This window comes from Capra hircus, chromosome 27 (genome assembly GCF_001704415.2).
Source record: "Capra hircus breed San Clemente chromosome 27, ASM170441v1, whole genome shotgun sequence".
Lineage (NCBI taxonomy): Eukaryota > Metazoa > Chordata > Mammalia > Artiodactyla > Bovidae > Capra > Capra hircus.
Genome location: NC_030834.1, coordinates 8249391 through 8273102, shown reverse-complemented (window position 1 = coordinate 8273102; position 23712 = coordinate 8249391). Strand labels below are relative to the sequence as shown.

Sequence of the window (23712 nt, the reverse complement as noted above, 5' to 3'; positions counted from 1 at the left end):
GCTTGGAAAATCCCACGGATGGAGGAGCCTGGTGGGCTGCAGCCCATGGGGTTGCTGGGAGTCGGACACGACCAACAGACTTCACTTTCACTTTTCACTTTCATGCATTAGAGAAGGAAATGGCAACCCACTCCAGTGTTCTTGCCTGGAGAATCCCAGGGACGGGGGAGCCTGGTGGGCTCGCACAGAGTTGGACACGACTGAAGCGACTCAGCAGCAGCAGCAGCAGCAGAAAGAGGAGAGAGACTTGAGGTAGAATCAACAGCACTGACGACTCCCAGGTGAAGGGAAGGGACAGGGATTCGGGCTGACACCCCTACTTCCAGCTCGAGGGTCCTAAGTGATCAACTTACTTAAATGTCAGGAACGACACTAAGCGGTAACGTGTATTCATCTCAGTGAGTCTTCCCAATTCTAGAAGATGAACTGCCATCTTACTCATCACTGAAGAAGCTGAGACTGAGAGATATTAAGGAGCCTGTCCAAGGTCAGGCAGTGTGAAATGGTGGAGCGGGAATTCAATCCCAGAGGGGAAGGCCCCAGAGCCCCCAGCATGTCTGGTGAGCGGGCCTCATTCATTAAAACAGAAGAGACAGGCGGACAGAGCAGAAGTAGGTTCAGTAGGAGAGGAGGAAGGGGCAGGGGAGGGAATATACACATTACCTTGAGATATGCCACGTTCAAGATGGTACAAGACGTATCAATGACATTATCTGCTGAATCAGGAAAAAAAAGAAAGGAGCTCAAGGGGGTAGAGTGGAAGACACAGCCGTAGAATGTTCAGGGAGCTCCCCAAACACGTGCTAAGTCCCAGCACGGGCTAAGTGCCGAGACAGGCAGACAGAGCAGAAGTAGGTTCAGTAGGAGAGGAGGAAGGGGCAGGGGAGGGAATATACACATTACCTTGAGATATACCACGTTCAAGATGGTACAAGATGTATCAATATTATCTGCTGAATCAGCAAAAAAAAGAAAGGAGCTCAGGGCGGAGGGGGGGGTGGTACAGTGGAAGACACAGCCGTAGAATGTTCAGGGAGCTCCCTAAACACGTGCTAAGTCCCAGCACGGGCTAAGTGCCACTCTGCAGGTGTGCGTGCTACCCTTTCCTCTCTGCAAGTGAGCAAACAAGACTCGGGAGAGCAGGGTCGCCAAGCCAGCAGGTGGCACAGCCCACCCCTAACCTAACATCTTTGGCACCAGAAAAAGGAGTGGAAACCCTGGTCCTAAGTGGCAGCAGCTCCCACCCTGTTCTAAAACCACTAGTGTGAGATACAGGGTTTTTTTTTTTCCTTTCAAAACTTTATATTCAAAAACTTGACAATATTTACTTCCACCTTTCCATCCTTTATTTCTAAAGGATTCCGACATTGTTTCAATTATTTGAGCGACAATAAGAGATATCTGCGTCTCAACCAAGTGAAGTATCAGAGCTACACTTCCGCAGACTTCCGCAGGGCAGTGTGCAGACTCAGGTGCAGGCTTGTGTAGACAACAAGCAGGACACAAATTCCGCACAGAGCTTTTATCATCCGAGTCAGGATTCAGAACAATTAGCCCAATGGAGATAAGTGTCCTGTGTTCCCGGAGGCCACAATGAAGCCAGGAAGTGGTGAAATTTCCTTTTATACTCTTTTTGTAGCATGAAAAGAATGTGGCTTTTCTCCTCTCTAAAGAAACAAAAATAAACTCTTAAACCATACACTACAAGTCTAGACTAGTTACTTCAGGTTTAACAGTGGAATAATTTGTGCACTGCACATTTCAGATATAAACCTGTTACAGTTCAACATTTCGGCACCTTTAAAAATACCTGTACTGGCAGTCACGTAGCCTTTGAGTTAAAAGCATCAAAAAAGTACTTTAAAAGAGCCTGCAACATTATCCTAGAATTTTCTCCTCTTCTAGAATTCAGGTACTCGAGGGAAGAAATATGATGATCCAATGAAAAGGGTACTGAAGTCCTACAGCACAACCTGTCACTCACAGCACGATTCCTTCCAGAGCCCCGGTCCTGGCCACCCATCACTAGGCTCTAAGCAATGGCTTTCCAGGCCCCCCCACCCCCCATCACTGGAGACCTCTCACTAGGTGCTTGTGCTGCGTACAGCGCTTACTCGCTCAGTCGTGCCCAACTCTTTGAAACCCCATGGGCTGTAGCCCACCAGGCTCCTCTGTCCATGGGGATTCTCCAGGCAAGAAAACTGGAGTGGGTTGCCATGCCCTCCTCCAGGGGAATCTTCCCAACTCAGGCACTGAATCCAAGTCTCCCGCATTCCAGGAGGATTCTTAACCGGATAAGCCACCAAGGAAGCCCTCACTAGAGCTCAGATGAAGTCAAAATCCTTTGCCTTGTGATTTCCATTCATCAGATATTCACCGAGCACCTGAGATCCACAGCACAAGCTCTGCAAACCACCTTCTGGTCCTGGCGGTCCTTTCTCTGAGCTGCTCTCTCACACCCTCTCCCTCTGCTCCAATAACAAACTCCCCACCCCCCTCCTGGGGGATCCTCAGTGTCTCCACTTCTCAGCCCATCACCCATCTCCTTGCTCTGCTAGTGTCTCACCGAAGCGTGGGTCACAGGCGTCAACACAACCACCAGGTGTGGCCTAGCACCTGTTTTTAGCAGCTGCATCACAGAGAGGCTTGCAGAAGCCTGTGGTCAAATAAACTCTAGCTGATCTTCTCAGGTGGAGAAGGCAATGGCACCCCACTCCAGTACTCTGGCCTGGAAAATCCCATGGATGGAGGAGCCTCTGTGAGCCCATCCTCGACTCCTGCAGATACTTCCTCTTGCTGATTTTATTTAGAATGCTGCCACAAGCTATCCAGATGATTCTGAATCGAGAGTCTGCTCTGTATGGCACTAGTCATCTCTCCTAGGTTGATGTCATCTGGAAAGTTAGATAAACTTCTCTCAATCCAGTCTTTACAGAAAGAGGACACTGTGACTTAAATGTGTTATCAACGGAAACTCAAAAGTTCCCTGTGGTCCCAAAGATCCCTTTATAGAATCTTGAGGCTCAGAACTACCATTTGATTTTATCTGTTTTCAGTCTTTCTTGAGGGAACAGCTCTGCTGAAAATCTGATGAAAGCCATCACAAGGATTTGCTGTTCAGCCACTCAGCTGGGTCCGACTCTTTGCAACCCCATGGACTGCAGCACGCCAGGCTCCCCTGTCCTTTGCTATCCCCCAGAGCTTGCTCAAACTCATGTCCGTCTAGTCAGTGATGCCACCCAACCATCTTGTCCTCTGCTGTCCCCTTCTCCTCCTGCCTTCAATCTTTCCCAGCCTCAGGGTCTTTCCCAGTGAGTCGGCTCTTCGCAACAGGAGACCAAAGTATTGGAGTTTCAGCTTCAGCATCATTCCTTTCAGTGAATATTCAGGGTTGATTTCCTTTAGGATCGACTGGTTTGATCTCCTTGCTGTCCAAGGGACTCTCAAAAGTCTTCTCCAGCACCACAGTTCGAAAGCATCAGTTCTTTGGCGCCCAGCTTCTTTATGGTCCAACTCTCACATCCGTACTCGACTACTGGAAAAGCTGTAGTTTTGACTAGACAGACCATCGTTGGCAAAGTGATGTCACTGTACAGTTTTTCAGTCAACATCAGATGATTCCAGGACCTCCAGGAAGCCCATCCATTGGCCTGTGGAGGTAAAACCTTAGGAATTCTAGAAGCTATGTAAAATACCTACGGTCATTAGGATCCATTCAGAGCCATTTCTAAAATAACTGATTCTCTGTCTAATGCCCAACAATGCCCTGATGAAGCCAATTAATTGGAATTCAACTGACCTTAATTCACTGATTCTATCAGAGAAGATATACAGAAACTAAGAAATCTGAAGAAAACCAAACCACAGGTTATAATACTTTAGATACAAAAGTTATACATACAAAGATACGTGTTGCAACACTGTTTATGGTGGAAAAAAGGAGGGGCCATCTTGAATATCCATCCATAGGAAAATGGCTGAATAAATTATGTATGTTGAAAATGTTATTCACTTTTTGAAAACAAGAGTTAGATCTGATATATTGATCTGGAGAAACAGCCATGACCTATTATGGAGGAAAACAAAGCTTTAGAATAATGTATTGAGTATGGTTCCAAATAGGAAAAGGAGTACGTCAAGACTATATATTATCACCCTGCTTATTTAACTTATACGCAGAGTACATCATGAGAAACACTGGGCTGGAAGAAGCACAAGCTGGAATAAAGATTGCCAGGAGAAATATCAGTAACCTCAGATATGCAGACGACACCACCCTTATGGCAGAAAGTGAAGAGGAATTAAAAGCCTCTAGATGAAGGTGAAGGAGGAGAGTGAAAAAGCTGGCTTAAAGTTCAACATTCAGAAAACGAAGATCATGGCATCTGGTCCCATCACATCATGGCAAATAAATGGGGAAACAGTGGAAACAGTGTCAGACTTTATTTTGGGGGGCTCCAAAATCACGGCAGATGGTGACTGCAGCCATGAAATTAAAAGACGCTTACTCCTTGGAATGAAAGTTATGACCAACCTAGATAGCATATTCAAAAGCAGAGACGTTACTTTGCCAACAAAGGTCTGTCTAGTCAAGGCTATGGTTTTTCCAGTGGTCATGTATGGATGTGAGAGTTGGACTGTGAAGAACACAGCACCATAGAATTGATGCTTTTGAACTGTGGTGTTGGAGAAGACTCTTGAGAGTCCCTTGGACTGCAAGGAGATCCAACCAGTCCATTCTGAAGGAGATCAGTCCTGGGTGTTCATTGGAGGGACTGATGCTAAAGCTGAAACTCCAATACTTCGGCCACCTGATGCAAAGAGCTGACTCATTGGAAAAGACTCTGATGCTGGGAGGGATTGGGGGCAGGAGGAGAAGGGGATGAGAGAGGATGAGATGGCTAGATGGCATCACTGACTCGATGGACATGAGTTTGACTGAATTCCGGGAGTTGGTGATGGACAGGGAGGCCTGGCGTGCTGTGATTCATGGGGTCGCAAAGAGTCGGACACAACTGAGCGACTGAACTGATGATCCTACTTGAAAAGCAAAAAAAAAAAAAACAAAACAAAACAACAACCTAACAAATCTTATGTCATTAAACATACTTTTTTCAATGTAGGAAAAGGTGCAGAATTCGCACCTGTGAACACGGTGGGGAGGAATGGATGTTGCTGTTGATCCCTGCACACTCTCGCTTGTTGCAAGCAAATACTGATTTTGCAAAGCAATACATTCCTAAAAGAAAAGAAACTAATACAATTGACCACAGCATCTATAAACAGGATCTCTCACCCCGACACTTTAGGCAGGTTTTCTAAACCTATTCTGATGTCCCCAAAAGGTTTCCACCCACAGGATGCCTTGGACCAAATCTAACTTCCTTTTGACTTTTCAGTGATTCTGAGTTTCTCACTGTTTTGGTACTTGATTCACCGTCACAAGCATTCTTCTGTTATACTTATGAAAGCTGTGTTGTGTAGATTAAATGTGTCCATCATCCACAGGTGTGATTTTTTCCCCCCTTAGGAAAACATCCATCTCGGCAGAGCCATAAGTAAAAGGGACGCAGAATCCACCAGTCTAATACGTGGGAGACGCGTGCAGGAAGCAGAAACAGTAGCCCATTCTAAAGCAAAGACACAAGAGCAGAGACACTGCTGTTTGTTGGTTCAGGGGTTCTCAACCTTGGCTAAACATCAGAAGTACCTGGAAGCGTGTTTTAAAAATACCAGTGCCTGGGTGGCACTTTCAATGATTCTAACTTAATTGGCCTGGTTGTAGGTTCTTGTTTCATTCTTAAAGCTAATGAGATAATTCGAACACAGTTAAGAATCACTGTTTTCTACATTTCATTCTCTTTCTTTTCTTCCTTTTTTTTTTTTTTTTATGAAGAACTTTTTATTAGTTACTTTAAGGCTGGAAGATAGTTGTATTTGGGAAAGCCAAAAATGATCAAATCAGTTGATTCTGTCCAATGTCTATAATTCATATCATCTTTATGTGGACTTCTGAGGCCCAAATTATTCAGTTCAGTTCAGTCGCTCAGTAGTGTCTGACTCTTTGCGACCCCATGAATCACGGCACGCCAGGCCTCCCTGTCCATCACCAACTCCTGGAGTTCACTCAGACTCACGTCTATCGAGTCCGTGATGCCATCCAGCCATCTCATCCTCTGTCGTCCCCTTCTCCTCCTGCCCTCAATCCCTCCCAGCATCAGAGTCTTTTCTAATGAGTCAACTGTTCGCATGAGGTGGCCAAAGTATTGGAGTGATTCAGCTTCAACATCAGCCCCTCCAATGAACACCCAGGGCTGATCTCCTTCAGAATGAACTGGCTGGATCTCCTTGCAGTCCAAGGGACTCGCAAGAGTCTAATCCAACACCACAGTTCAAAAGCATCAATTCTTCAGTGCTCAGCTTTCTTCACAGTCCAACTCTCACATCCATACATGACCACTGGAAAAACCATAGCCTTGACTAGACGGACCTTTGTTGGCAAAGTAATGTCTCTGCTTTTGAATATGCTATCTAGGTTGGTCATAACTTTCCTTCCAAGGAGTAAGCGTCTTTTAATTTCATGGCTGCAATCACCATCTGCCGTGATTTTGGAGCCCCCCAAAATAAAGTCTGACACTGTTTCCACTGTTTCCCCATCTATTTCCCATGACGTGATGGGACCAGATGCCATGATCTTCGTTTTCTGAATGTTGAGCTTTAAGCCAACTTTTTCACTCTCCTCTTTCACTTTCATCAAGAGGCTTTTTAGTTCCTCTTCACTTTCTGCCATAAGGGTGGTATCATCTGTATATCTGAGGTTATTGATACTTCTCCCAGCAATCTTGATTCCAGCTTGTGCTTCTTCCAGCCCAGCGTTTCTCATGATGTACTCTGCATATAAGTTAAGTAAGCAGGGTGACAATATACCCAATGTGTTAATAAAGTTACTTAAATCCATGGCTACCATCAATAGAAGCCCTTCACAGGTCGAAAGAGTATTTGTAGCTTCATCTGAATAATGACTCATCATTTATTACAAACCTTGGAGGCAATGATTTTATGAAACATCTTAGAACCCCAAACATGATGTTGGAAAGCAAAAAGCATCAGCACGGACCTACCGATTATCTGAAATGTTGCCAGACATTAGTCAATGATGGACTTGCTGATTTTTTGTGCTAATATAGAGGTATTTTTAAAAATTGATCTTACCACATTACAGAAAATTGAAAACCAGAGAAACCATTATATGAAACATCTCTCCCACTCAAATTTAGTATCTGAGAACGATAATACACCCGAGAAAATGTGTTAATAAAATATGAAAGGGGATTCGTTAGCCAAATGAAATATTTATTTAGTACACATTACATTACAGTACAAAGAAGACAGGATTCTATACTTTGGACGCATGCCACAATTCATACAGATAGTTTAAAACAAAGGACAATGACAATGTATATTACTGAAATTGCCTTTATATATAAGTGTGGATGGTATTAGCATGTATTTGCAAAGATGCTTTCAATAGCCCACCCAAAAAGGTCTGATCAAGGAACTGTATTCCTAAGCATTTGTGAAATGAAAACTTGGGTCCACACAAAACGCCTGCACGTGGATTCTCATAGCAGCTTTATCGTAGTGGCACTGAACAGCAAACCACCCAAATGTGCTTCCAAAGGACAAATGGCTAAACTGTGACGCATCCTTACCACGCACCAGTACTGGGCAGTAGAACGAAAGAAACTGCTGATATACAGAACAGCGAGAAGGCATCTCAGGGGCATTATGACGACTTTAAAAAGCTAATCTCAAAAGGTCACGTGCTGCATAACTCCATTTATATAATATTCTCAAAATGACAGAATTATGAAGCTGGACAGGAGATTAGTGGTTACCCACGGCTGGTGGGCAGAAGGAGAGTTATGAAGGAGTAGCAAGCAGAAAGCCTTAGGTTGATGCATCAGTTCTGTGTCCTGATTGTGGCGGTGGGTTATGCGAATGTACACGTGATGGGTCTGATGGAGAAGGGACAGGCTGCCCACTCCAGTATTCTTGGGCTTTCCTGGTGGCTCAGCTGGTAAAGAATCCGCCTGCAATGTGGGAGACCTGAGTTCGATCCCAGGGTTGGGAAGATCTCCTGGAGAAGGGAAAGGCTACCCACTCCAGTATTCTGGCCTGGAGAATTCCATGGACTACACAGTCCACGAGGTTGCAAAGTCAGACATGACTGAGTGAATTTCAGTTTCACACGTGATGGAACTACACAGAACTACATACACACACAAATGCATGTGTGTAAAACTGGAGACAACAGAGTAAGGTCTGTGGGTTGTACCAGGGCACAGAACTACACACACAAATGCACGCCTGTAAAACGAGACATCCAAGTGAGCGCTGGGGGTTGTACCAAGGTCCTTCTGTCTTTGCTCTTGTACAAGCTGCCTTTGTGGGAAACTGGGTGAAGGATATTTTTGTATCCTTTTGTACCCTCTCTGTATTTTTACAACTGCCTATGAGTCCTTAACCATTTCAAGACAAAAAGTTTAAAATCAGTTTGAAGGAAGCATAAAACTTACTTATGATAAACCATTTTTCTTAATCTAATTAATGGTAGGTGGCTCAGATGGTAAAGAATCTGCCTGCAGTGCAGGAGACTCATGTTCGATCCTTGGGTTGGGAAGGATCCTGGAGAAGGGAACGGCAACCCAATCCAGTATTCTTGCCTGGAGAATCCCATGGACAGAGGAGCCTGGCGGGCTGCAGTCCTGCCAGGTTCTGTAAGACCTGGGGTCAAAAGCAGCTAACAGTTTTACGTTCACAGACAAGTAAAGCAAGGTATGCCAGATAGCCGGAGAGGAAAAGATGGCGGGAATACTTACAGAGTATACCTGCAATATCACACACCAGGCACTAGAGCAGATCTTGTCCAGTCAACACTCAGTCCAGTGAGGTGGCTGCTACTGAAGAGCCTCACTTTCAGAGGAGGAAACAGACAGAGAAGTTAAGAAATGCAATCAAGGTCAGGCAGCTGGCAGGCAGCAATGATATCAGAGTTAAGAAAAGACCATTTCAAAGCAGAGGATTTTAAGGAAACGAAGAGTCATTACTGCATCAAGAAGGGTTTAAAAGGTAGTTTAAAACAGGCAGAGTGGGTGAAATGCTACAGATGTAAACCTCAGAATTTAAAACCCACGATACACATTAGCCCTGGATAACTGGATGCACTTGGCCAGAGAAGAATGCGAAACTGTGGTTATTTTTTATTTACCTTTAAGCTTCTGCTTAGAAATGAGAAGAAGGTTAACGCTTCTTTAAAAGGCCCTCGATGAATGAAAATAGGAGATAAAAGTGAGCCAAAATTCAGAAATACCACAAACAGAGAGGAAAACAAAGCTGATTATAACAAAGCCTATTCACAAAAGAAAAGGGAAAGTCTGCAATCTTGTCAAAAGACAGGCAAGATAATCTGAATGAGGTTAGCAGAAGACAGGGATCTGCATACAATGACCACAAGGATGAGCAAGATGAGTATTTGTCTGCAATAAAATAGTTTTAAAGACAATAATGCAGTTAGGCTTGGCTTCAGTCTGGCATAGAAAAAGCAAGAGGAAACTTTCTGCCCTTCATCACTCCATCCATAAATTCAATGCAAATAAGACAGTGGTGGGGGTGAGGGGAGTGGATGGAAGTTTTAAACAAGATTGGCCACAGCTGACAGGTAAGGCTGGGGCGACAGAAACACGGAGACTTAGTCTCAAAGCAGCTTTCGGGAGCTCTGGTGCCACCTGCACCACCAGCCCTGATCACATGAAAAAAAAAAGCAAAAAGGGAGGCGACAACAGTGATAAACACACCACTGTTTTCACGGGTCAGGTGAAAATGCTCACTCCTCAGAAATCTGCTTAAGAGAGCCTTAAGAGAAAGTCAGGGACACTGGAAAAGTAACGCTGGCAGGCTCTTTAACACAGCAACCGCTCCAGGATGACCGAACAACGTTTTCATAAGTACAGTTTTTGAAGACTGCTCATCACAGCGTTGTTTACAATGGTGAGAAACCTGATACCTAAATTATCAAAGAGGGATTAAATATATTATGGTATACTCGTACAGTGGAATACCAAAGGGGGATTAGATATATTATCGTATTCTTGTACAATGGAATACCGAGCAGCTATGTGAAAAAAGGGAGATATTAACTCACAACAACAGGGTATGAGGGCTTCCCTGGTGGTCCCATGGTTAAGACTAACCCTTTCAATGCAGGGGGCTGGGGTTCGATCTCTGGTCAGGGAGCTAAGACCCTACATGTCTTATGACCAGAAAACAAAACAGAAAACAGAAACAACGTTGTAACAAATTCACTAAAGACTTTAAAAATGATCCACATCAAAAAAAAAATTCTTACAAAAAAAAAAGGTATAGCCAAGGAAGATAGGAACCAACTGAAAGCTCTTCTGATTGGCCACAGTTGGAGCCGTTAGAGTGATACGATTGTACTGTATCCGACTATAACAGCAACATAAACATCCATCAGTCTGCAAAGCAGTCTGAGAGCAGACAAACGCCCTGTGCGGAAGATTCCAAACACCGTGGGAAGATTCCCTGGCCTGCCCCAAGGAGGTGGAGCAGGACCCTGCACTCCTGACGTGGGAGCTGCCTTCTTCCCAAGAGCACCAATGGAAAAGGGGCAAAGAGGAAGTTCACAGGAGAACTTGACAAGCACCCCCTCAGCCAGGACACCAAGGTTAAAGTCACGCAGACAGGAGGTAGCCTTGAAATGATGCCATGAAAATCACACTCTGCCCCAGCGGTCTCTCTCCCCTAGACACACAACCCCAGCTGAACCAGGAGAAAAACGCCAGACAGATCCCAGCTGAGGGGCATGCGACAATATCTGACCAGTGTGCCCCGCAGACTGTCCAAGTCATAAAAACCAAGAGAAGTCTAGGAGACTGTCCCAGGCAAGAAGAGCCCGAGGAGACGTGAGGACTCAAGGATGGCGTCCTGGCCGGGGTCCTGGAACAGAAAAAGACAAGAGATAAAAACTAAGGAAACCTGAGGAAGCGTGGACTTTGGCTAATAACGACGTACCAATATTGGCTCATTAGTTCTGACAAACACACCACACTAGGGTGAGATGTTGATGACAGGGGAGAAAGGGGAACTCTCTGTACTAGCTTTGCAATAGTCTATAAACCCCAACTGTTCTAAAATAAAGATTAGTTTCAAAAAAATGAAAAGGACAATTTTAATGAAGATATATCAACTCATGATGCTGTGGAATGGTGGCCAATATATAATAAATGAAAGATGAGTTACTAGACAGCACAATGCTGGGCTGGAAAAAGCACAAGCTGGACTCAAGATTGCCAGGAGAAATTATCAATAACCTCAGATATGCAGATGACACCACCCTTATGGCAGGAAGGGAAGAGGAACTAAAAAGCCTCTTGATGAAAGTGAAAGAGGAGAGTGAAAAAGTTGGCTTAAAGCTCAAAACTCAGAAAATGAAGATCATGGCATCTGGTCCCATCACGTCATGGCAAATAGATGGGGAAACAGTGTCAGACTTTATTTTGGGGGCTCCAAAATCACTGCAGATGGTGACTGCAGCCATGAAATTAAAAGACGCTTACTCCTTGGAAGAAAAGTTATGAAAAGTTATGACCAACCTAGATAGCGTATTCAAAAGCAGAGACATTACTTTGCCAACAAAGGTCCGTCTAGCCAAGGCTATGGTTTTTCCAGTGGTCATGTATGGATGTGAGAGTTGGACTGTGAAGAAAGCTGAGCGCCGAAGAATTGATCCTTTTAGATTCTTGAGAGTCCCTTGGACTGCAAGGAGATCCAACCAATCCATTCTGAAGGAGATCAGCCCTGGCATTTCTTTGGAAGGAATGATGCTAAAGCTGAAGCTACAATACTTTAGCCACCTCATGCAAAGAGTTGACTCACTGGACAAGACTCTGATGCTGGGAGGGATTGGGGGCAGGAGGAGAAGGGGCCGACAGAGGATGAGATGGCTGGATGGCATCACGGACTCGATAGATGTGAGTCTGAGTGAACTCCGGGAGCTGGTGATGGACAGGGAGGCCTGGCGTGCTGCGATTCATGGGGTCGCAAAGAGCTGGGACACGACTGAGCGACAGAACTGAACTGAACTGAGACAGCACATGGTATAAAACTATTTTTGCTGAAAAAATACACATATACATATCTATACGCCAAAAAGTCTGGAAGACCAACTATACATCGAATCACCGACCTAGCGATTCTCACCACCTCCTTTGTACTTTTCTATAATAGTTGGTTTTGTTTCTCCACTGAGCACTGGATACATTTAACATTGAGCCTCATTAACCTACATACTCAAGAACACTGTTGCTTTATTTGGGGGAAAAATTAGGCATCTCACATAGAATTTATATAGAGTCCGTCTTAGTTCAAAATAATATGCACTTATAAAACAGCTGAACTTTAACTTTTTCAAGAGGAAACATTTTAAAAGGCAGTACATTTTAAAAAGGCAAACATTTTAAAAGTGATGGAAAGTGTGGAATTTAATCAGACCTGGAGTATAATCCTAGTTTCACCATTTATTGTCCGTGTGACCTTGGGTGGTTCAATCACCTCCGCTGCCCTCATTTTAACAGTGGGGAAAGTGTTACAAAGTGTAACACAACAAGCCTACAGGTCTGCAGAACTGGCCTAACATTTATTTGCTTATTTATCAATATAAACATGTGTTTATATACTATATTAATATACTTTATCACCTCAAATTTTATTAGAAATTATCTGAGTGGTAGCGAAGAGTTCAATGTATGTCAAGAGCCTGACCCTACTGAGGCTCCATAAGGGCAATTGTTATTGTTACCAATAATAATAATATAACAAAAATTCAAGGAAAAAAAAACATTATCAGAAAAAATTTCACTTCTCAAAGACTGGAACAGAGAGCACTCAGAGACAAGATCGGCACCTCAGCCCACGCCACACAATCTGCTGCGAGGTCCCAAAGCCTCTGCTAACTAGACATTCATTAGGGCAATTAAACACATTAACGTGCCCACAGGACTGCTGCTGAGAATACCAAGCGAAAGCCACTTGTCTGATCATAGCCAGCTTAAAACTAAACTTTGGAGTAGTAATGTACCAAGTCTCACTTGCTATGGAAATACAGTTTCCCTACCTGTGAATGGAATGTCAATACAAATTAACACCAGCCATAAAACACAAACCAAACTGATTTAAATCCCTTGACTGCAATCAATGAACTCTACTGTAGATGTTTTAGACGAGACATATATTTTGATCAAAATTCAGGGCTGGTAGTTCCATCTCAATACCGATATTTAAAAATTATCCCAAATATAAGCCTTATAATGATATTAGTGGACTTCTGTAACAAAGCTAAACAACCCAGATCAGAAGAATCATTTGTCTCCAGCTAAAACTTAACCCAGCCTAACTTATCATATGGTCTAAGACAGACCCGTATTTTAAGACCTGCTAATTTAGGAAGAAATGAATCCAACCATAAGCAAAATAATATTAAATCACTGTGCCAATTTTTCCTTGTTGTCATTGTTTAGGCTGACTCTTTCACTACACCACTGTAGCCTGCCAGGGTCCTCTGTCCACGGAATCTCCCAGGCCAGAAAACTGCAGCACGTTGCCATTTCCTTGTCCAGGGGATCATCCCGATCCAGAGATCGAACCCACGTCTCCTGCACTAGCAGGTGGATTCTTTACCACTGAGCCACCAGGGAAGCCCGTCAATTTTTTTCTACTACACTAGAAAATGCAGATGGTGCAGTTTGGTTCTGTTGAAAGAAGTTAATGTAAACACCTTTTGAAAGAACAAAAACATACATATAATCCAGGAACTAAATTCAGGTTCACATAAAATTCAGGCATTGAGGTTATAACTATACCAAGACTGATTTTATAACACATTCCAGTAAGTCTTCCTCCAACTTTTCTGAAGGCAGTTGTTACGAGAACCCATCCCAGTGATGTCACTCTAGCTAAACACTTTAAAAGCTAATGGCATAATTTTTAATCACATACGCTTAAGGGAGGAAATTTTAAATTTGAGAATGGATGTGACTTATGGGAAGAAATAACTGTCATTGAGAACTACATCTGGCAGGTAGACTAAGGGAAATAAACTTCTGGTTTAAAAAAAAGAGAGAGATTGACTATAAGGTTTTGAATAAGGTAAGTTTTCCTAAAAACTATGAAAGCATATGTGAAATGGGAATTCCAGCTGTTTTCGGCAGCAGCATTACCTACACTGTAAGAGTACACTCATCTCCCATGTTCTCTACCAGGTGTTGTGTTCGCCATATTTTAAACAATAATTGAGTAAGGGACCATCCTTTAGAGCTACCTGGGAAGCCCAATAAGGAACCATATGGCCCCTTATACATATTACCTCCTTTAACCCGTGCAAGATTACTAGACGATTTTCACTATTTGTAAGCGAAAGACTGTGTCTGAGAGCTTTAAGGAAGCTGTCCGATTCACACAGGTAATAAGGGAGGGACTGCCGATGACTGTATAATCACAACACACACACCCATTATCTACACACTGTATCTGACATTCTGAGGTTTCTGACTTATACTTTCTGACTCTCCCAATTAATCTGTTCCTGTGATGGCAGCTGCTTATGTAAATATATTTTTGCATTTGCCCCACTGTGTTGCTATCGTTCGCTCATCAACAATTCCCTACTCAGTGACGAGCTTCTGGAGAGAAGAGCCCACACCTTGCCCATCCCTGGAACCTCAGACCACAGTGCTGCACTCGACATGCCAGCACACATTTAGTACCTAACAGTGGTTCTGACGTTGCTCTTACTAACTGCTCACAAGTGGTGAACATGACAGAATCAGCTCCAAGATACCTGACAACCACCAGCAGAATGAGGGCAGGCCCTGGCAGAAAGAAGATTCAGTATGATCAGCTCCATTAGTCGGGTGGTTCTTGAAAGGAGTATTTAGATACTACATTTTATGAGCTTCACTGGTGGCTAGGACAGTAAAGAATCTGCCTGCAATGTAGGAGACCCAGATTCAATCCCTGGGTCGGGGAGGTCCCCTAGAGAAGGGAAAGGCCACTCACTTCAGTGTTCTTGCCTGGAGAATTCCATGGACAGAGGAGCCTGCTGGGCTACAGTTCAGGGGATCGCAAAGTCAGAGACGACTGTGCAACTGACACTGTGTGCTTTACAGGGTTTTCCTTTTTTACGGTTAATAAAGCGGCATCTGTACTCACATTAGTCTACTTCCAGTAGTTTATACACACAGCACCACACTCATAACACACGCAAGAATGAAGGAAAAATATGACAAGGTAAATCATCAGCGGCGTAATATTTTGCTAAAAAGCTACCTTTTCATCAGGACTCCAGAGTCCAAAGGGGCAAACGTATACAACTTATACGCTTTCCCAGGCAAGAAGCTAACAGGGTTGGTTATTAATGACACCTTGAGACTGTTACAAAATGACACAGGTTAATACTTCAGGAGACATCAAGTCTCTCAAAATAAAATATTGACAAGATTAAGTTTGTTATTCAAGTCTTAGAACTTGAAAGTATTAAAAAAAAATGACCTTGTATTAACATTCGTTCACAGAATTACTGATACTTTTTAAAGGGGACCTTTTACCTAATAAATCTTAAGTGTCTGCGGTTTGTGGTTTTAGTCTTCATTCTAGTTCTAGAAATTGACTATGTGTCCTTTTGTGGTATTTACCTTTCTCTTCTCATTTTCCACCCACTCCTACCCCCCAAACCTGCTTTGAATGCCTGTCTTTACTCTTTCAAGGCAAGGCAGTGAATTGAAATGGCAAGAACTCTTGAATAAAGTTAAAAATGCCAGCATCGTATGATTACCCTCTCTTTGGAGTAAGCTTAGTCTTCTAGAATACCAATCTAATTCTTAGAAGCAGAAAACACAGGAAGCTCAATGTTCCAAGAAAAGTTAATAATAACTGATTCATCCTGGCTACCCAGGAAATACACAGCAAGGACGTGGGTTCCATGCAAATACAGACAACAAATTCATCTAGTAATGCCTGCCACCCAGGGACAAGGAAAATAGAGAAAGGCTCATGGAGCAAATGTACAAAAGGCATAGGATGGAAACAACACAAATGCAGTGTGCTGAGCAGGAATCAGAGCTCGACGAAACCCATGGCAGACCAGGGAGCCCTACAGACAGAAGGGACAAGGGGGAGGGGCCATCACCCAAGGGGAGGCGGCAGAAACCAGCGGGGCAAGGAGGGCAACGGGGACCCACAAGAGATAACCAGAAAAGGCCGGAGGGGCTGGCTAGAAAGGGGTACGCCCAAGGATATAAGGCTAAAGAGAACAGAAAGCATTCTCGATGGGAGGCTGAGTCATAGAAAAAGGCAGGAAGGAAAGACACCAAACAAGAAATTCTGGACAGATGAGAAATAAATGCTACAGTGAGACCAGGCGATGACTAGGTAGGGCAGAAAGGCAAAAGGAGGAGTGAGGTAAAAGAAGCCTCTGTGAAAGGAAATATTGGGAAAAAAAAAAAAGACAAATGGTTTCAGGAATTTTGCTTTATTAAATTTTAAAACCTGTTTTGTTTTGTTTCTCTGTTCGATAAAACCTGATTAAGAACAATGGTTTCCACAGTCTCCAGAGAAGAAAAAGTATTGATGAGGTCAACTGACTTGGCAAAAGTTAGAAGAGCTGAAAACAGTACCATTTACTCATGTCTGTTAACCATCTTAGCTCTAACCCACACACTGATTTTCACACTGACCATGTGTACACACACATCAATGACCTTAATGATCAACTGCTTCATTTGTTAATCACAAAATCTTCCTCTCTCATTTTTTCTCTTTTTGGGCTTATCAGTGTTTGGAGAAATCCCTGATTCTTACTATCGCCCTAAAAAAGAAAGGGCAGAGTAAGAACGTGGCCTTTACATCAATATTGCTAAAAAGAAGTCTGATGGAAGCTTAAAACAAGGTTAGGACAATAATGGGGAAAACATGTAAATTTCCTGTAAATTCTGCATCTGGGCTCCTCCATAACTAAAAACAGAACATAGTGATCATGCTTCATTTCCCTCTAGAAAATAGAGGAAGAAAACAAAAGACCGAATAAGAACATAAAAACAGTAAAAAAAAAAAAAAAAAAAAAAAAAAGAGCCATTCTGAAAAAGAATGACAATTACTCTACTCTTGATCCTAAGAAAGTCTCTTTGTGAAGCTATGATTCACATAATTCTTATTTTTAACTTGAAAAAATACAGTCATCGGATTTTTCAAAAAATCCATGCAAGAAAAAAGCAGGCACACACAGAGGCTGGAGGAAGATAAAGGAAATGAACCTGAAGTCACAGAGTTCTGAACAATCACTAAGAAGCAATTCCTCGATATTCAGCACTTCGAGGAATTCTTCGGTGAAAGTCAGTGTTTGGGGCCAGCATCCTATACAAGATCCCATTTCCCCTATTATATCAACTACTATCCTATCCACACAGAAGGAAACTCTGATTGTAAGCAGACTACCAGCTTTAGCAGTAGAGGAAAAAATAACTCAAACAGTACAAACTAAAGCAATGGGTTAACAAAGACCATGTAAGACACTTATGAGTCGTGCCACTTCATATTTGCAGAACTATCTTCTTTCAGCTGCTCAAAAATCCTAAATGGCATTAGGTTGCTTCTTGAAATTTGCCTTTTCTTCAGTTTTTTTTTTTAACCATTCTTCCATGAATATTATATCGGTCACTTGGCCCTATGGTCTATTCACAGGCATCTGCCATGATTATTTACTTCTGGGAACGGCTGCTGTTCCAAAGCACTGGGACACGTCTTGAAGGAACCAACCTGGTTCTTTGTCCCTACTGACGGCATGGTGAGAAAAGGATTCTCTAAGCTCAGAGAAGACGTGGAAGCCAAACTGTGATGCTTCCAAGGTAAGATGCCCTGAAAAGAAAAGAAAACAAACAAACAAACAAACAAAAGTTAAAAATCAACCAGATTTCCAAAACAAAAGAAACTCTAATAAAGTAGTGAAAATTCTCGCTAAGACTGAACAATAAGTAACTCATAAAAAATTTCAATCTTTCACTTCAGTTTTAAATATTCTATAGTTTCCAAAAAAAAATGTTACAGGGCATCACAGGTTACATAATAAAAAATACTGCAAATAACTTGCTGTTCCTGAAATTAGCAAAAAGTATCCATTAAAATCATAAAGAAATTTTGGTGACTGACATTTTGATCTTTACCTTGGCCAGGACAGAAGACGGGCTTTGAGAAAACATTATTTCTCTGTGTTCATATCTGACTTGGAAATGGTATGAACAAGTGTGATTTATATGGAGCCATAAAGTGAGTTACAGAATTGATGCCCTGGAAAATTTCTTCCAGCCATAAAACTCTGAAATTGCACACTATCTGGTGATAAAATCTTGAAACCACTGAGCCAGCTGTAGGCAAGCCATTTAACTTTGCCCTGATTCTCTCATCTATAAAATACAGGGCTTGTTCTTCCAATGATGGGTACCAGGATCACCTGAGGGAGACTTAAAATACAGCTGCTCCTCCAGCTGTGGCTCTAAAGAGCTCTAATCTCTGGATTAGGTGGAGGCATCTGTGACTGTCACTGTATAAAGAGCCCTGGGTCGTTCTGTCTACACTCGTGCTTAAACCACCGCCATACCGGTCAGGGTGCCGCTCTACCACCCTGAGAGTCGTAAAACTGGGCAGGAGGGACACCATTACCCCAGCTGGACAGGTTTAAGACAGATGAACCACTGCATCATCGTCTCTTTCTCTAAAAATCCCCCATTCAGAGAAGAGGCCGAAACTAAGACAGAGGCTAACGTGCCAGTTGGATAACAACACTTCCATGTAGATTCTTTTAGCCCCAGCTGTAGCCTTGGAAACTTAATTAGAACACAACTGCGGGGAACATTCACGGCCGAGAACGTTCGCTGACAGGCCATCCCAGAATATAAGCTGACGTTAAAAGGACAGCAGCACCGTGCCATTTCTTACTGAAATTACAAGGCTGTCCCCCGACCCCCCCAGCAGAAGCGATGTGTCCCCCAGAACACGTACCTGCAGAGCTGCTAACCAGGCCCAGGCCCAGGCCTGCTCCAGGGCACCTCCTTCTCGGACTCCAGGGCCAATGGCGGTGCTCCCTATCGGCGGGGTCATGTGGGTTCAGTGGACTCTGTCGGCGCCCAACACCCACAGGATAACACTGTCGTCTCCCAACTAAAGGGACACAAAACTGGGCTTTCGAAGAATACCGTTTTCCTTTATCTTGCTGGGCTCTGTTTGCCAGCCCTCATCCAGGTCCACGTGGCTTCTGAGTGACCTCCCTCCAGGTCTCACACCAAACCAACAGTGCTGTTTTACTCTTTTTTTTTCCACCAGAGAAATACGACTTGGTTGGAAGAGGCCTCCGGGCCCCAAGAGTGTGCTCGATTGTCCAAGACAAGCTGAAGAAGTGGGTCAAGATTTCATGTAAGGACCAGGCAACTGGACAGATGGGCGCCAGAAGCCTTCCGTGACACTCCCATCCTGGGAAGTTACATTCCCTAGGGGTTTAAAAGTGTTTTTAAAAAGAATGGTAGTAACAAGCTCATTCAGTACTGTTTTATTTGACATGAGCAGACACTGAATTAGTATCCTAAACAGTCACGGCCCTTTGTCCTTGTGAATCACTGTCCTAGAATTCAACAAGAGTCTACTACGCGAGAGTCCTACTCCGCACTCAGCTTTGAAACGCAAAATTCGGTTTCTCTTCTTGGTGCTTTCAGTCATATCAAAAGAGAGAGTCCCCTCAACCATTTCATTATCAACCTCTTCTGCCTGGAAAATCTGGCATTGCTTCTGCAGCTGAGAGTCACTGCCACTGTGAATGCCACTTTGAAACTGTAAAAGAGTTTGTACAGCTGAGAAACTAGGGTCAAGTTCTAGCTCTCTCTCCTATCTTTGATAAAGTAAAGCTCTGGGGAGAATCCACACTGATTCCAGAGCCAGGCTGCCTGGGGTTCACATCCCGTCTCGCTAGCCTACTGCTTGCATCATGATCTCAGGCACGTGGCTGAATCTCTTTATGCCTCAGTTTCTCCATGTAAAAAGTGGGGCTATAACGGGATAACAGGATTGTTTTGAGAGTCAAATAAATCTAGATGCAAAAGCACAGTCTAAGCACTCCACTGATAGTAGCTATTATTATTTGCTTTGCTGCTGCTACTAAGTCATTTCAGTCGTGTTCAACTCTGTGCAGCCCCATAGATGGCAGCCCACCAGGCTCCCCCGTCCCTGGGATTCTCCAGGCAAGAACACTGGAGTGGGTTGCCATTTCCTTCTCCAATGCATGAAAGTGAAAAGTGAAAGGGAAGTCGCTCCATGGACTGCACCCTACCAGGCTCCTCCATCCACGGGATTTTCCAGGCAAGAGTACCGGAGTGGGGTGCCATCGCCTTCTCCGATTATTTGCTTTATGTAACTCCAAATTCTTCTACTGTTCCACACGTGTACACAATGTTTGCCCAAATAAGATACTACTCACTTGAGGCCTGGGACCACATCTTGAGTATTTCTGATGCTCCCCCATGGCACCTACTAGTCACTTAAGAGGTAAAAATGAACCTACTCAGTATAGATTATTATACCGGATGAATGAGGAGGTTCTCAAACACAGACCTGTACAAACATGTATTCCCTGCCCTCGAGCAGCCTGTGTTTTGGGTGGGGAAACAAAACAAAGGGAAACACTCCCGCTGTAACAATATAAAGCCATAAAGGGTTGAATGCCAAGGGCTCCTCGTGAGCTGGGGCCCTGGAGAGGGCGAGCCTGCAGTGGCCCTCCCTGCCCCTGGAGGCGAGCGGGACTTCCACAAGAGGCGGGCACAGAGAGCGGATTCCAGCATACCTGGTCATCCCACATTCACTGCACACCTTCCGCAGGCCGAGATATGGCCACGAAGGACCTAGAAGAAGCCCCAGCACCGCAGGGCGTAAAAGGGCACTCACTCCTCGTGACAGCTGAGTTCTAAAGGAAGGAGGAAGGGGTGTTCTCCTCTCGGATGGAACACAACACCGCTTCAATGCCTCACAGACAGGAGCCAAGGCTGGCGTTACCGCCGCTCCAGCTTCCAACAATGGCAAACATACAGAAGTTAACAACTTTCCCTGTTCTGTATTCTCAATATGCTCCACTGTTTATGAAGCACATTAAAGAGACATTCTCTATTATTTCTGAACACAAATAACATATACGAGGTTTACAGACACACACAGTCAGTATTATTGGAAAGGTTTTCAGAGGCTATGGAGGCCCAAATGAAAGCCCGTGCATAAAGCCCTGTGCTGTCTCCTCCCACTCTTTCCCTTCCTTCCCTCTTCTACTAGGGCCTGCCCACAGACATCAAATATCTCCCAGGGAAGTGCCTGAAGATGCATGTGGTGGCAGGAATCAGTTAGTCACGATGGGCGGAAGGATTAACACTTGCATCTTTGTCTTCTACAGCCTTCCACTGATGACAAACCTCCACTCATCTCCTCCCGGAAGAGGATGCCTTCGGGTAAAGGAACCTCTTATAAATATCAACTGGCAAAAGCAATCCCTTACTGATGGCGGACCACTATACAAAGATGGGTCAAGTCCAACACGCTCTCATCACAAATGAGACACGTTTCTGAGCACTTCCCTCATCCTCCGCAGGCCTTTCAACCACTTCTACTCTCATAGGATGCACACTGCTGGATCCCACCATCGCCCCTGGAAACAGAATAAACTTTTCTTCTTTTTTTTTGGTTTTGCCCTGTGCAACTTGCCGGCCCAGCAATGGAAACCACGCCCCCTGCAGGGGAAGTACCATCTTAACCACTAGACGGCCAGGGAAGACCCAGAAAAAACTTAAGGATGTCCAAACTACTCAATTAAATCCAGTCAAAAATTTCTTAATGCACAAAGTACTGGACTCGAATATGTTTAAGACATTCAAAGGCAAACTGAAATATGAGGTAAGAACCCCTACAACATAGGTTACAGAACATTCTTAACCTTCGTGTACCCATGAAAGTTAGACTCAACAAAGTAACAGTCAACCCACTGTTTTTTACTCCCTTGGACTGGTACTGGAAAATCACCCTTCCTGTATGTCATTTGTTAACCCCTTAATTAGGAATGTCACTAAGAGACTAAACAGGTTAAGAGGAGACCTTTTACCAGGGGCAATTAAGGCTTTCCAACATTTACTTTTTCTGAACGTCCAAGCACAGCCTGTTGATTGAGTGACAATGCCATGTAACGAGAACTTTGATAAAAAAGACACAGGGCTTTGGAAACTACTGAATACTCCAATAAAGGGACTAATTGCAATTTCAGGCAATTGAAAAGCCATCTTCCAACTTGAAAAACACATTTACTCAGTCATTTTATATTGCCAACACCCTTGTTTTACAAAAACAGAAAGAGAAGCAATTAATATATATTCACCATTTGGACACATTCAAATCCAACTCGTGTACTCAAGTATTTAAGAGTAACCTATGTTTATGCAAAAAGTTATCCCAAAGATTAAATGAGATAAAGCGTGTAGATGATTTGAAACAAGTCTGGCAAACAACCACTACTCAACATTGCCCAGTATTACTGTTCCTAATTTTCCAACTTTGTAATCATACTAAACAGTTGTAGAGCATGATTATGTATACATAATGTATATAAGCTAATACGTGTTACTACTAGAAATAAAGACCAAACAATGCTATTCATCTAGACAGAGGTGAGTTTAATTTGAACAGAATGATCCGAAAAGAAGCAGAGAAAACTTGCTACGGGGTAGAATGTTAAATGTTAGCTCTAATCTCTGCTTATCAACTAAGGACACAACCTCTACGGCGTCTAGTGCGAATTATAATCAGCAGTCAGCTGATCCTAGAGAACTGGCTCAAAATGAACAGTTAAGACCTCAACCTCGTGGTTAAGGGGCCATTTACTTGCGAGGCTGCGCCAACCACTGAAATCTGATTACTTCAATACTGACGCTGAAATCCTGCATAAATTCATTACACATCTCTTGCCGGAATTTTTTTTGCAAGTCCTTACACACACACAAAATTATACCCCAAAGCCACTTAAACTGACAAGACTACATCATCCTGGGCGCATCCGGCTTTTAAAACATTTCAGTCGCTTCGGCCACGCATCATTTACGATGACAGGGAATCACTGACGATGACAGGGAAAGCGCAAAAGCCAGTTTGGAGAGCACGTGCTTTCCTAAGTCAATACGAAAAGTAACCCTACGCCCACATCACGAACCGGGGGGGGAGGGAGGGGGTAAATCTTCGCGTTTCCAAGCTGAATCTCGACCCCGGGCAGGTCGGCCAAGGCACCACGCCCTCCTCGCACGCCGGGCCGGCGCCACGGCTCCCGGGAGCCCCCGTCCCTTCGCCCCGCGCGCTCGGGCGCAGCGCGGCCGGACGCAGGTGGGCTCCAGGCCGGGGCGGCCGGACGCAGGCCACCGAGCCCGGGGGCCGCGGGGAGGAGCTGGCGCCGTGAGGCCGGGGAGGGGAGCCGGGCCGCACTCACGCGCCCGAGGGCGGCCGCGGGGCCGTCGCCGCGTCTCCCCGGGTCGCGCCCTGATAGGGGTGCGGGGCGGGGCGGGGTGGGTGAGGGGG

At 44.1% G+C, this 23712-nt stretch overlaps 1 protein-coding gene across 3 annotated transcripts in view; it reads right to left on the bottom strand.

The window, feature by feature from the left end:
- SLC20A2 (solute carrier family 20 member 2) overlaps window positions 1–23712 on the bottom strand; it is a 110241-nt gene that overhangs the window by 86411 nt on the left and 118 nt on the right. Inside the window, exons 2-3 of one of the 3 annotated variants that reach the window (XM_018041867.1) lie at window positions 19129–19613; window positions 17890–17988 (exon numbers count right to left, since the gene is read on the bottom strand). The exons of 1 other annotated variant lie outside the window; for it this stretch is intronic. The gene's annotated coding sequence lies outside the window, so the exon portion shown is untranslated. Of the gene's footprint in view, window positions 1–17889; window positions 17989–19128; window positions 23515–23712 lie in introns of those variants that run through there. One more of the 3 variants, XM_018041866.1, reaches the window with a different exon arrangement.